The sequence below is a fragment of the Larimichthys crocea genome, chromosome XXII, assembly GCF_000972845.2.
Source record: "Larimichthys crocea isolate SSNF chromosome XXII, L_crocea_2.0, whole genome shotgun sequence".
Classification (NCBI taxonomy): domain Eukaryota; kingdom Metazoa; phylum Chordata; class Actinopteri; family Sciaenidae; genus Larimichthys; species Larimichthys crocea.
Genome location: NC_040032.1, coordinates 5,671,322 through 5,683,536, shown reverse-complemented (window position 1 = coordinate 5,683,536; position 12,215 = coordinate 5,671,322). Strand labels below are relative to the sequence as shown.

Sequence of the window (12,215 nt, the reverse complement as noted above, 5' to 3'; positions counted from 1 at the left end):
CTTATAATGAACAGAAATGACAATATTTGTTGTGCTTCACTGTTTAAAAAAAAAAAAAGTTTATAGAGCTCTGGATTTCTTTAGTTACTTTGTCATTTTTATTTTCAGCACTCATATTCCTCTATTATATCTATTATTGCTCAAGGCTTGAGTGACTTCATCTTGACCCAATGCATTTTTATGTTAGATCTCCTATAAAAATATTTTAACATAACCTGAAGTTTTTGTGACACTCAAAATTGAGTTTGTGTTGACCTCAAGGCGTCTTTATGTATTGTGTCTACGTATACTTATAACAGTATATTTATCTTTACCAAAACCTGAAGCTTGTCAGACACTCAAAAGTAGGTTTATGTCCACCTTATGGTTGGTTTTTCTAAATCCCTCTACAATATTCCAATAATATGTGACCTGCTCTATCACTGTGAGTTATCTGTTATGTAAAATCATATCAAAATGTTTGACTCAAAATGATGGAGGAGGTCACATATTGTATTTTCATTTGTATTTGTCTGAGGGTTGTCAGTCGTCCAGGTCATCTGTCTTGGAGAGTTGAATCCGGGCAACTGGATATAGTTGTAGATCCATGAAGACTTTTCACCTCTCGTCCAAGAGGCTTCTTCATTTGTAGTAATTTGTAGTGTGTCTGTACTCAAAAGGCAAGTTCATGTTGACCTTAAAAAGGTGGCTGAAGTAACTATAAAGTTTCACCATAACGTTTAGTGTGTCTGACACTCAAAGTAAGTTTATCTTGGCCCTCAAGTGTTTTTCTGCTGTATTTATTTCCTATAATGGCTTTATAAAATCCCTACAATGTTTTACTTTAATATGGAGTGAGTCTGACACTTAAAAGCCAGTTTGTTGACTTTCCTGTGTTGAATCTAAAATAGTGGCTCTATCATATTTTACCAGAGAGAGTGAGTGTGAGTGTGAGTGAGAGTGTGTGTGTCACTCAGACGTGAGTTTTTTGCAGTTATCCTCGTATAGATCCTCAATAATCTTCCTGTAATATTTCATCCTGACTTGTGATACTCCACTGAGTTTGTGTTAAACTTAGGGTGCCTTTTCAGAAAATTAATCTTTCATAGCAGCTCGAAAATATTTGACCATATGTCTCAAGTCAGTTTCTTGACATCCGGGTGCCTTGTGAGTAAATTTATCTCCTATAGTGGCTCTATAATATTGCTACAATATTTAATCTTAACTGCTGAGTCAGTGACACAGGTGCAGGTTGGTTTTGGTGCTTTTATGGATTGATTTTTATGATCATATTTATGTACATATAACATTTATAGACGCACTGCTTTTTTTTTTCCATTTCTTCCTCCAACTCTGTCACATTTCCACGGAGGCTCTCGTGTCGTGGACCTTCACCATTCACGACAAGTCACAACATCAGCTGCGCGCGCGCGCCTTCAAATTCTTTGCTTGGGCGCGCCCGCGTGCACGGAGGGGCAGAACGTTTACTCAAGGCGGGCATGCGCACTGGTAATTGGCAACTTTCCGCTTTGATTTGAAAATGTTTGTCCAGAGGACAAAGCGCACTCGAGGCTCGCGCGGTGATTGGCAACAAAAACAAACCGCGCACGCGGTCGTAAATGCCACCCATAAATGCTCGTTTCCGGTTAGAGCCCGAGGAGCGTGAACGCGCCTGAACCTGAAAGGGCAAAGTTCAACACGCGGCTTTATAGCCGGTAAATATTTGAACAAGTGTTTCTAAGCAAGGAAGCTCACCTCCCCTGAATTATTAGAGATGCGGTGAAGGAAAGGAATCAGAAAATGTGTGACATGTAACCGCGTGTTTGTGGGTTCAAGAGTGCAAGTCAGGATTATGTCTCACATAAAAATGACTTAATTGAACACTGAATAACTGATGGTAATATAAGTATGTGTGAGAGAAAGATATGATCTGCACAGGAAACATACACAAGATTACACCGATACCGAAAGTGTGGAAAAAAAAAAAAAATCCAGAGTGAATATGAGAACAAGATAAGAGACATTTTGCTAAATCACATTGTTGTAAGTGATTCAAGAAAAAGATGACAGGCATTCCCCTGTTTTGTTGCAGCTTTTTGAATATTAAACTGAAAAAAAAAAAAAAACAAGGAAAAGATCAGCAGATCATATCATCAAGAGGAAGGATGGCAGCCAGAATGGACTCTGTGTATTACTCTAAGACAAGAAGAAGTCAACCAGCAAACGTTGCTTTGAAATACATCACGTTAGATTGTGTACTTTTATTGTGAATATATGTACACAACAGTACTGACTTTCCACGAGTCCCCTTTAAGATTTTATGGTGCTCCTGTGGCCTCTAAGGCGAGGCTTAATTAGCAGCAGGGCGAAGCTGGCAACTTATTTTATCGACAGAGTTTGGTCATTTGAGTTAAGGAATATATATATCAAATATACAAAATATACACATACACGTTAATGGTAAAGAGCATATTTGTGTCTAATTATCAAAATTAGAACAAGACTTTTATTATTTTAATTTTAACAAAGTATATACTCCTTGATATGTTTTGATTTGTCAAATTAAGACTCACAAAATCCTGGCGTTCCACACATGACCCACAAGTTGGTTTCTGTTTGTTTGGTCAAATAATGAAGCTGACATGAGGCCGTTAGGTGTTGTGGTCAGACGGAGCTCCACATGTTTTTTTTACCCCATGGGCCCCCTAAGAAATGAACACAGCCATGCCTGAGGTTAACCTGTCGCGGCCTATGAAGGAAAAGGAGTAAAGAAACCAAGAGAGCAGAGTCAAATAGTGTTTGCAGATATACTTAATGGCTGCACAAAGGAGGGAGCACAGCAGGCACAGCAATTACAGACAATGACATATTTCATCTGTTTGTCAGCAAAGACCACCATGATGTAATAAAAAGCAGAACCTTGCACTGTATACACTACTGTGACTGACAGCTGAATAGTCTCTACAACCCCGCCCATCTGGTGTACCCCAATTAACAAAACAAGCACTGCTAAACCGAGGCCTTCCCTCAGCTATGAATGCAATTGCTGCTCAGCTTCTGTTAGTTTTTTGCTGCTGCCACCAGGTCCCTACAGCAGCTCATCTGAAATCCCTGAAACCTGCACTGCAGCTGCTGCATCCTATAAACACACCGAGGCCCCTGTTTAGATCCAAACCTGTAGTTTATTCAGAAGCACTGCCTAGACTCTATAATATAACAATAGTGACCCTGTAATCAAAAAATAGCAGCAGGGGTCTATTAGGACATGGCAGCACCAGCCTTCATCTCTCTTAATGAGAGTGACTTTATCTCCTCTGGGCGTATAGAGCAGCTGCTGCACCCCAAAAACAAGACAGCAGCCCGCTGAAAAGAAAAAATAAATAAATAAATCAGGTGTACAGTATGTGCTTTACATTACAGCTGGTCTTTTTCTGCATAGGTTTTTCAGCATTTTGAATGTGTTTACAGTCCTCCAGGAAACTACCGGTTTGCTTTAATTTGCACAAAGACCTAAAACGTGCAAAAGATTTTGTCTCTTATCTGCAAAGTTTTTTGTGTTGTAATGTAGTGACCGTCCAATGAATCATGAAAGCAGATCCTCGCTGTGATGGATGACTTATTCATAGACCAATTTTAAAATGTGTTTCACATTTCTGCAGATTGATTTTGAAAATCAATCAAAAGTAATGGCTGCTTGGAGTGGGGAGAAAAAAAAAACGCATTCAGTCCAAAAAAACATGTCTGACAGTGAAAAATAAATGTGTTGTAAGTGTTGTTAAACTTACTGTCACAGTTGCACAATGTTTTCCTGGAGGACAAACCCCATCTCTTTAACAATTACATGGAGTTTTTTTTTTTTTTTTTTTTTAAATCTCGCAGAGCACAAAACACCTTCACACGAGTGAAGTGAAGCAACAGGCTGAATCCCGAATTGCTGCTCACATTTGATTGCTTTTGGATTACTGTTGCCATGAAACTAACATCACAAACAGTAACTCAAGATGTTGCATGTTTTGCTTTTGTTTGTTTCAAACACACTTTGGGGTTATCGTATCTCATTCTTTCAGTTTTTCGCTGAACGGAGGCGTCTCCAAAGCACACACCATTAAGGCACTGTTTGACTTTCTGTCTCATGCTGTGTGCCATTGTGGTGCAAGCTAACCACAGTTCAGCCAGGCTGTCAGGGGTTATAAACTTATGGCAAATGACCAGTTCTGCCTTAAATGTTCAAATATAAAGCCCCGTGTAAGTCACATACTGTATGTATGAGAGGGAGGCGCGTATACTAAAAACGACAAGCTGCATTAAAATTATAGCAGGGAAGTACTTAAAAGAACACTGCAGCTGAACATTTACAACTTCCAAGAACCCGACTTCATCATTACATGGCCAAAAGTATGTGGACACTTCTTTACGTACATTTGTTCGCTTTTGTCAGGGGCTGTTTTCCATATTTTGGACTGAGCCAGTTAATTCCAATTGTGGAAATCTTTATGCCTTTCCTGTTTCAACATGACAATACATACCCCTGCACAAAGCCAGGTCTATAAAGAAATTATTTTCCCAGTTTTGGTGTGGCAGAACATAATGCCAGGTTTCAAAATCTTGTGGAAAGACTTCCCAGAGGAGCTGAAACTATCCTAGCAGAACATTAATGACTGGTTTTAGAACGAGACGTTCAACAATCACATATGGCTGCAATGTTCGGGTGTCCACATAGTTTGTTCAGTTTTTGCTGTATAGGACGCATAATACTGATGATATATTAGAGAAGCCATCATATGAATTATTTCTTACTAACCTCACAAGCGATGCATTGCAGTTACGTGATGCCATTTTATTTACCACACTGTTCATCATACACATACAGTAGCCAGTTGACTGGGCACATGTAGCTAAAACCAATGCAGTCTAATACATAATGTTCAGTCTTTGTTGAAGCTGTTGTGTTATACAGAGAAGTGTTTCTGTGATTTGGCCCGACTGCAGTGGTATAAACGGGGTGGTCAGTGTAAAGAGCTAATATATACACAGTGTATTTTTATAGTACAAGTGATAATTTCACACACTGTTGAAACCTAAAGCCGTTGTGTTTCAGAGTAGCCGATGTTGGTGCCAGTGGCGCCTTGCCTGTAAAAAGATCTTACAAAAGAGATTCATTTTACCTGTTTAGCTGGAGCCACAGAACTTCCCAGGTCCATTTTCATGAACTTCACTGGTCTTCATTCACTGAGCGACATGTGCATGATCATTTCAAACTCTGACTCTCACAGAGGTTGCATTCCTATGAAGATGAATTTGTAACTACTGGTTACAACTTCAGCAAATTAAAAAAACAAACAAAAAAAAAAACACTTTTTTTTTTTAAAGCATTCATCCAATTCACAAAGCAGGTCTTATTTCAGTGTAAACCGACATGGCATGTCAGGGCAAAACACTCTCACCCTTATAATCATTAATATGGGGGTGAAACCTCTGTGAAGATAATTTTCCATAACCTTCTCATTTACAGTATATTACAGCATCACTATCATTTGATATCACATAGTAAACACAGGTCATGCAGGTATCAACCATGCTGAGGCGAGCATTTAGCTACAATGGCACACCTCACATAAAAAAAAAAAATAAAAAAAAAAAGAAAAGAAAAGAAAACATACTAATCTACAAAAAACTGACTGGGTCATTGTCCTGTGATATGTCAATAGCTGATTAGTGTTATTTTAGCATAAATAAGTAGTCGGTGACTACTTTACCAACTGTTGCTACAAACATGAGATGAGAAAAGAGGGGTAATGGAGATTCTCCTCCATTTCATGGTGTTACAGTTCAGGCTGTGGGTCTTTTAATGTTTGTGTGACATGTGAGGTTTCAGTTCTTGGCAGCAAAAGGAAAACAGTGCAAATCAAAGCGTGAAAGAAACCATCAGGTTCGGCCTGTACCACAAACGGGCATATTTGCGGCCTACTGTTTGATAGTAAGCCAAGTTCTGCTAAGAAACTTTCAACTGTCTTACCTTTGGTACTAATCCTCTTTCTGGTCCTCAGGCAAAATGGTTCTGCCAACCATCTCATATCTATTTATACTTCCTGGTTCTACCATGTTTGAAGTAAGGAGGGGGGACACATGTATGTCTGCTTTTGATTAAAGGTGCTTTTCTGAAACTGGTGGTTACATATGTTTGACACTGTAACTCCTTGTATACATGATGTGAGCAAAACTGTATAAATTGTAATTACCTGTGTTGCCAAATTGTCTGTTTACATGTGTGTTTATTGTGAGCTACCCTACTAGTGGTGCAGTCCACTCTAATTAGTTACTTGGGGGGAAGAAAGAAGATGATGTTGGTGTAATTTGCATTATCAAAAAACAATTCGTTCAATAAAGACATTGTTTCTAAGCCTGATATATCTTATTTCTCTGTGCTGTATAGAATTTTACTAATAACCGTAGTTACCTCTTCTGTTGCATTCAGAGCTCTAAACATGTATTAATCCACAGCTTAAAATAGTCCCCAACATTCATTCCAATTCGAGTAAGTAGTAGAATTAAAATCATCATCGTCCAAATGTTTAAAAAAAAAAAAAATGTGTAGAGTCTTATTAAAAAAATAATGTATATATTGGTGACCCATTTACATATTTAGTAAGAACAAATGTTCTTGAAGCTATGAGCCACAGACAGTGTTGGTTTTGGTCTTGTATGAAAGAGGTGTGGTACTTTTCACATTGTTTTTTGTTCTGGACCTGCCACGGTGAGAGTTCAAAGAAGGCATATTTTTAACATAAAAAACAAAGTTAGTGTACGGACTTAATTCCTACAGCATGACTAAACAGTATTTAAAAGGTGAAGAGCAGGTTGAATAAGGAAGCTCACAGTAACTCGAACTTTTTATGACAAAAAGTACTTGAACAAGACACCAACTCTGCTCAAAACCTTCCTGGATACAAGCATCAGCCAAGTATCTCAAACAGCCCGGTGGCTGCTTATTTTATTTCCATTCTCTTCCTGCATTTCATTACATTTTGTACTTTAACAATAAAACCTTAAGCTGCATATATCCATGTGCAACATCCATCCAAAGTAAAGCTCTCTTTATGATTAATTAATTATTCAACTCAATGTCAACCTAATGATTATAGTATTAACTGCCATAATTTATTCTGCACTGCAAAGAGATACACTTTGATTTACAGAGCTGTAGATTTATTAGAAAATATTAGATCAAACATTTAAAAGAGCATTTGGCCAGTAACTGCATGCTTTTGCAAGCCAAAGTACAACAGCATGAATTACTATAATTATATGTGTCCTGAGAAAATGATGTAATTACCGCCAAGACTCTGTCTCAGTACCGCAGTAATTCTGATAAAGCTGACACATGACAGTCATTTTGGGATTAGTGTCCATGCTGAGTCGAACTGTAGTGACTTCACGGCCAAGTTTTTTTTGTGTGTGTCAGTGCTTAAAACACACTAAAGAGAGCCGTGGGTGGCTGAGTGAAGAATGGAGCCTACTGTATGAAAGATCTGGTTCACCGTACTTTATTTATTTTAAAGGAAGCCAATTATCTGACTTCTTAATTCATCAAAACTCCTTAACAACAGTGTGTGTGCACAGTACTTTTATAGCCAGGGATAAAAAATACAAAATAAATAAAATCCTGAGCTTAACTGTTGTTCTCTTTGAAACACCTTCTTGCTGGATTTATTAAATTAAGGAATTCTGGGAGATGTAGGTAAATCACCAGTTAAAGATTGGACTTGACAGAAAGTGACTGTACCAAAAAACCTACCTTTATGGAATGCACATGTACATCAAATACTGACGTACACTTAGGGATGGGAATCGAGAAACCAGTTCTTGTTGAGAACCGGTTCCATGTGTTTCACTTCCATGGAATCGTTTGGCAGTTTATCTAACGATTCTCTTATCGATTCCAAAAAGCATGAATCACGTTGCGCATACGCACGCTCAATTCCAGCAAGCAGGACAAATTACGGCACGTAACTTACGCAAGTTTCGCACGTGCAGTGCAATGAGTAGTAACCCACTCGGTTCAAACGCTCCAAAGTTTGGCTGCATTTTATCAAAACAGATGGCAACAGGGCGACTTGCAATCATTGCAAAGTGGGGATAACAGCGCTGGGAGGGAACACGACGAACATGCAGAAACATTTGCGCATACAACATGCAATATTTTTAAATGAATGTCGTGTTTTTGACACGCTTCGGACTGGAGATGAATCTCAACCTAGCAGCAGCGGCAGCAGCCAGGCTATGACCACCTCTGCGGTTACTACGGAAGGTACGGATGGTAAATGGTAAATAACACACTGCCTACCATGTTAGCGCGATGTGCTGCTTTGTAAAACATGCTATAACAGTTCACATTAATCAAATGCCTTCTGCATTACATTTAGAAGATGACCATGACGAGAGAGAGTCTGGCTGGCTCAGAGGCTGGCAGCTGTACTAGTACTCGCTCCAGTTCACTACCTCCTCTAGATGATGCTGATCAAACTGTTTGTTCTCCTTTTTTTCCCAAACGAGAATCGATAAGAGAATCGATAAAGAATCGAATCATTCAGCAGAATCGATAATGGAATAGGAATTGTAAAAATCTTATCAATTCCCATCCCTACGTACACTACATATTTTCAAAAGTATGTCGATGTACATATTTGTGTTTTGCTGGACGTGTTCAGTCGGTTGTTGATTGGAGATCTCGTTGCTGACAAAATGGCTGCGGATTTCTAAACGCGCAGTCATCAAGAACGGCCGCTAACAAATATGTGACCCTTACTTCAAGAGCATGCTTTACTTGAACCAATGGACACCCCCCATTCCTCCTCAGTAGTGAAACAAAATGGAGATACATTGGACCACTTTCACTTTACACTGAAAATGGATGTCCCAAGCGACATTATATGGTATGATAGTGTTTACAAGAACCCTAAAGACTCTGGATTAATTCTGCAGTGCAGGTGTTTGTAAAACTGAATTATCACATTACTTTTGGATTGATTGTCATCAAATCTTGTACAAACATTCAAGGTCCTCAGAGGATGATGCCTACTGACCTTGGTGATCCCCTGTTTCCTCTAACACCACCATGTTGTTTTTAATTTTTTCAAATACTTGACTAAATACTTGCAAAATTTCGTTTTTATCACTGATTTGCGCTGATTATTAGCATAATAACATGGGGATGGAATACCTGTGTGAGGGTGGGGGCATCCTGGCAGCTTAAGTAGTAGAGCGTGTACCTCATGTACAAAAGGCTAACTCATTTGCTTTAGTGACCCAGGTGTGGCTCCAGCCTGTGCTGTGTCGTCCCCTTTCTTTTTCTCCCTGTTTTCTTGTCATCTTTGGCTGTTCTATCAAATAAAGGCAAAAAACAGTATACCTGTGTGACACCAGCATGTTTGCATTTAGCACAGCATCTCAGCACCGCTAACATAGACTGTTAGTCTTGTTAAAAGATCTTGTTAAACATATTTAGATATGCGAAACAAAACCAGCTCACTTTGCTTAAAGTTCTAATAGATTATACATTGTATCTCCCAGTTTGGTGATTTTACATGTTTTAGCTGAATAAGTAAACATAGTTTTATGAGCTGAGGAAATTCTCCTACTTCTTGTGTTACATAAACCATTTAAAATCCTATTTGACTGTTTTAAAAATGCATTGCAAAAAAAAGCTAAAAACAGTGTTTTCTCTCTGCCTGTAGCTGATACTTTACTACATGGTGGAATCAGTATGACAACCATTACTGTGATCCCTCATATCCCAGAGAAAATATGTTTTCCTTTTCACAGAAAAAAATGGACTACTGACAACTTGTCTTTTAAATGGAAGAAGACAGCGTGAAACAGCCATTCATCAGCAAAACAGACAACAATATGTTTCTATTCACACAGATGAGAACAGTCAGCAATTGTCCAGTAGTTACCGCACCACATGGGAAATGTACAAACGGGGTGCATTTAATCAAATAACAAATGCCATACAAATGTCTCTGCAAATGTTAAGCTCCTGGTTGCTTTTTGGCTTGAAGCTCACACTGTGATTACTATCAGCACTGTGTCTGCAGTGAATCCCACAACAAACGAGCCCACATGCTAAACGCTGGCCTGCACACTCCCCCTAGAGACTCCAGAAGCAGACTTAAGTCAAGATTGACTTTCTATGACCTTGTTATCTTTATTTGGCAGTATCAGATTGCAACTACTGGTCGTCCAACCTCATCCACCATATGGCCAGGGAGTGAAACTACGATTCACACACTCTAAGGAGAAATATGGGCCGCTATCACGCTACTTGGAAAAAGCCCAAAAAGTCTCTCTCCTGCTTGTGGTTTCTTCTCTCACTCACTGATGAAACCCCCACTCTCTTTTCCTTTCTGTCGCTCTCAGTCGGTCACTAGACATTTATGTTGAGGAGAATTATTATTTTTCCATCTCAGGGTCTACACAGAAAAAAGCCCCCCACACCTGGCCTGTCCCACTCATCTATACTCGACTCTATTCCTTTCCACTCTCTCTCCATTTGTCTTTTACTCCCCTCCACCTCTGCAATCTCTTATCCCCCTCCCTTCAACTGCCCTCCCCACTTTCTCTACCTCTTCTTTCTTCCTCATTCCTTCCCCTGTCTGTCTGTCTCCTTCTGGTTCTCATGGGCGGGTGTAGGATGTGTGTGTATGTGTGCAGGCTGGACTGCTGGCGGTGCAGAATTAGTAGGTGAAGCTGAAAACGGATTAAGGAGCCAGAATCCAGGGAGTTCACTAATGGGAGGGCTGGCTTGGCTGCCTGCTGCTTCTGTCCATCAGCTGAGGCCAATTATCTGAAGGGGCCACCCCTTCCTCTTTCTCCTTCCTCCACCACAGAGGACAGATGATGGTTGCCTAGCAGTTAAAAGGCTTTCACATACGGCTGAAACAATTAGTCAATTAATCTATTAATTGGTCAATAAAAATGAATTATTAAACAACGATTTTGATAAATCAAAGATCTTTCATTGGTTCTAGCATCTCACATGTGAGGATTGGAAATTTAGATGTTTTAGATGCTCCGACTTTTTGCGATGGACATTTTCTTCTATTTTTTCCCTCTTTCGTTATATTTTTTGGACTTACAGGAAGAGTTTGGCATTCATTCGCTTTCTGCTATAGATGAGAAGATCAGTACACTCTCACTTTTATCTGTTAAAACGCAAAGTCACCGTCAGCAGTCAAGTTTGAGATGAGTCATTCACAGTTGCGCCAAAGAGAGATTTCCTTTCTAAACCACTCAGACGGTTTCACTTTGTGTTTTTTCTTCTTTCCTGCCCCATTAATCATCCTACAACCCCTCAGATGTATATCATGACCCTCAAGGAGGGGGTCCAGCCCCTAGTTTGGGAACCAATGAACAACCTAACTGTGTATACAGTAGTTAAAACTAGCTCCACCGTGATAAGTAACAACAACAGCAAAATACTACTTCTACATTTGCACATATTTCTGCAGAATAACTACTTTTACATATCAAACTTTAACCTGCTAGTACTGTACAATAGTAAGTCTTATTTTATTATTTTTAAATAGGATACAGTATGCAGAACTTTTACTTGTAATGGAGTACTTTTAGATTGTTGTATCTGTATTTTTACGTACAGTACAAAAAAGGTAAGATGGTTTGAGTCAGTAACATTAAAAGGACATGAAATGATATTGTTTCCAGCCATGCAGCAAGATAGTCAGAACATGACTATACAGATGAATGAACAGGGGGTTAAGTGCTCCAAAATCATGCTTGCAATATGATATAGAGTATCTAATGCTGAGCATGTGCTTTAGTCTCACTTACATATGTATGGCCTTCACTGTGAAAAGACAAAATCATATGAAAATTTGACAAATTATTTAATCTAATGTAAATGCAACCAGCTTATAGCCCATAACCTTCAAGCTACCATGTTAGTCAAGGCCTAAATGTAATGGGATAACTAAACTTCAGGAACAACTTTCAAGCAGGGTTAAAATACAGAGTTTCACGGCTTTGGTCTTCAGCATGGGGGTGGGGATGGGAGGTTATTTTTTTTCAATATATCGTGTTTATGGATGAGTTGAATTTAGAAGCTGCATTTAAGTGATGTGTTCCTAATCCTAGTGGGCATTTTGGTTGAGACGTGTTTGTTTTATTATAACAAGCACCTAATTTTACAACGCGTTGGTGAATTGTAGCATTTTTAT

At 39.0% G+C, this 12,215-nt stretch overlaps 1 long non-coding RNA gene across 1 annotated transcript in view; it reads right to left on the bottom strand.

Annotated features, from left to right (window-relative positions):
* LOC113744426 (uncharacterized) overlaps positions 1-6,608 on the bottom strand; it is a 30,156-nt gene extending 23,548 nt beyond the window's left edge. The window contains exons 1-2 of the long non-coding RNA XR_003461517.1: positions 5,996-6,608; positions 5,145-5,263 (exon numbers count right to left, since the gene is read on the bottom strand). This is a non-coding gene — a long non-coding RNA (uncharacterized LOC113744426). The remainder of the gene's footprint in view (positions 1-5,144; positions 5,264-5,995) is intronic.
* Between the last annotated feature and the right edge of the window lie 5,607 nt (positions 6,609-12,215).